At 49.1% G+C, this 3175-nt stretch overlaps 1 pseudogene; it reads left to right on the plus strand.

The window, feature by feature from the left end:
* Positions 1 to 204: 204 nt before the first annotated feature.
* LOC147124803 (uncharacterized) lies at positions 205 to 1681 on the plus strand (annotated as a pseudogene).
* The last annotated feature ends 1494 nt before the right edge of the window (positions 1682 to 3175 follow it).

Raw genomic sequence — 3175 nt, forward strand, 5'->3', positions numbered from 1 at the left:
TGGCTCAGGTGAGGAAACCCCTACCCACGCCCAAACACACTGACGCCCACGGATGTCTGACCACCACTAGGGGACCTGGGAATGGGTTGGTATTAGTACCGACGGGTAAGTTAGTGTACCAGGGAGTGCACTATGCGGTTGCATCTGTGGTCCTTAACCTAACAGAAGTTCACCAACCTGCGTTCTGCCCCCGGAAAACCGAGTTGCTGTATCAGGCTCTGCTGAGGGAGATGTTCCGAAGCTTCTATGAGCTGGACTTCGGGGACATCAGTGTGGCAGACCTGTACACAAAAGAAGACACGACCGAGAGGGGCAGACAGCGCAGGGGGGTTTTGAACGATGTTTTCACTGGGTTTAATACCGGGGCCTCAGTTATGAACAGCCTGGATGATGTGCAGCTGGCCCTACAGATTAATGGGCTAAAGTCTCAGCTGCGCAGCATCCTAGGGAAGGAGAATGATGTTTTGGGCTCCACGCTTCACAAGGGGGTAGCTATGACAGTGCACCTGAAGGAGATTGTCGCCCAGCTAGAGGCTCATGCTCGGACAATAAACACCTTGATTAAGGAGGACCGGCTGGCCTCCGATCAGGCGGCACAGAATGAGGTGTGTGTGATCTACGGGGCCTGGTTGCTGGGAGAGGGCCGCAGTAACTTGGAAGACCTTAGGCAAGGTCGGGTCCGCTCCTGGATCAGCAACCAGCACCTGGAGGCACTGCACCCCTATAGCCACACCCTCAGCCCATGCCAGCTCCGAGTGGCGTCGGAGGCCTATCCTGTCCCGGTTGACTGTGGGAAATCCAACCACACTATTATGGGTGTGGTTGTGCGAATGCCAGTGATGGGGTCATCCGCCAAACCAGCACCCCTGTATCGTGTGGAGAATGTCGGGGTCATTCGTAGGGGGGGGTACACGTCCGTTTCACAACGGTCCCACCCTATGTCATTGTGTGGGAGCACACAGTGAAGGGTACTGACCTGTCTGGTTGCCGTAGCCGGGGAGCACAGGTGATACTGTGTCCCCAGCACTTGAACGCCTTCAGGAGGTCACAATGCGGGTTTAGCACTGCTGGGGCAGAACCTATAAATTGCACGATGGAGGTAATGGCACCTGGCCATGTACCTCCACAGATAGCATATGTGGATGGTGGGACATATTGTGTCACCACAACTGCCCGTCGGTATAGGCACGGCCCGAGTGAGTGGTGTGATATACCGGACAGCAGCTTTTGCTTTAAACCTAGGGCAGAAGTTCAAGTGGCCCAGGAAAGGATCATTCCAATCCCGGAACCCTCCACAATTCACCTCACGGTACAGCACAATGTAAGTGACTTGCAGAACTATGTTGCCCGGTTTGGGTACTCTATACCACTCTTACCTGAGAAACTCACTGCCTTATTGAAGGCAGCGGACCTCAGTCAAAAACATTACTTCACCCTTGAACAGAAAAACAAAGACATAGCTCTTGGGATCGCAGACATAGAGTCACCCACGTGGTGGGAATGGGGAACGAGGGTAGATATCCCTGTCGGGCTTCGCATGGCCTCCCACACGCTGGTAGTTGTACAACTGGTCATTGTAGTGTATCTCATTACAAACACCTGCAAAGCCAGAAGAGCCCTCAAAGCCCACCGGTATCTGAAATTATTCAACAAGCAGCAACAGAAGGACAGCCCAGTATGACCATGAGAAGAATGCCCTTTTGTCGGAAACAAAGGACCATTCTGATGCACTGTATCACAGCACTACTCGCACCTGGAAGCTGGCTAATATCATACGCTACGTAAGCTGTCAAAACTTATATACGGCAAAGTTGTACGAACTTACACCATCACGGATGGATAGGGTGAAAGCTGTACAACTTTGCAGGAAAGGACGCAAGGAACACACGCGGCATGGGGTATTTGTTATGCTCTATGTAATGGAAAAATGTAGTACCTTGTTTTGATTTATACTTGAAAGGGGATATGATTATTGTACCTTTTTCTTTAAGGAAAATGATACTGTTTTGTACACACTAACTTTGTAAGGGTTATTAGTTAGATTAAACAACGGGGATGACTGACACTTGGTAGGCCTTTGGATTTTCTTACATGCCAATTGACACATCCCAGCTATATCCGGTTGTGTCAAGATGGGGGACTGTAGGGTTTGAAAATCCACAACCACGTTTTATTGGAGCCCTCTAAGGGCAAGGTGACCAAAATTGGATTGCCCTATACAGTTTAAAACCAACATTTTCGGCCAATGCAGTGGTCACGAAAAGCAGGCTGGGATATCTGAATACAGGGGACTGTGGCTCAGAAGCGAGCCATAGATGTCGGCCAATCGAAACAAAGTGCATTCTCAAAGGCCAATCAGGGGACTGAGTCGGGCCTGAAGCAAGGATATGTGACTCACCCCTAATCGAGCTATGAGTACAGGCCATCATCACCTTAATCAACTCAGACTAGGGACAATAGTTTTGGGATCACTACAGTTAAGAGGTGGCCCAAAATAATCAAGTCCCAGGACTGACACAATGGGACAGCAGACTTGGAGGAGCCGCTGTGCACTCAAAACAATACCCCTGCCCTCACACTTGTAAACACCAATTTAATTGGGCGCGAAGAGGCCGAAATGGAATTGGGTATAAAATACAGAACCAAGAGATTATTAAGAGACCAGAAGAAAGAGCAGGAGAGCGAGTTAAGAAGCTGAGGGAGAGACGAGCTGGGGTGAACTACCATCTAAAGAACTCCAACCACGCTGATGAGAAGATCCACCATCAGGCCCCAGACTCAATCGGCATACTGAAAGTTTACTTCGCTACCAGACGGCATTCACTCCCGCTTTTTCGGGAGCCTTTTCCATCAAGCACAAACCAACCAACAACAGCAACAACCCAACAACCGCACTCAAAATAGGCTGTGAGTATAATCCAAGGGCCTGCAACTGTCAGTCTAGTCTAGGTAGGAAAGTGGGTTGGTGGGATTGGACTTGGTAAAGTTAAAACAGTGTATAACATTTTTGTTATGTCCGTTCTCTCCCACATTTTATTTATAGTTATAGAGTGTGTGTGTTTATTACGTTTGTGGTAGAACCAAATAAAATTGTTTGTCACCTGTTTTTTCCAAGGACTACTTGTCTCCGAGTGTCTATTTAAAGTGCATCGTTCTCCATCCAAATTCTGGAGTT

Source organism: Somniosus microcephalus, chromosome 1 (genome assembly GCF_052327205.1).
Source record: "Somniosus microcephalus isolate GS21.2 chromosome 1, FLI_Smic_1.0, whole genome shotgun sequence".
Taxonomy (NCBI): Eukaryota; Metazoa; Chordata; class Chondrichthyes; order Squaliformes; family Somniosidae; genus Somniosus; species Somniosus microcephalus.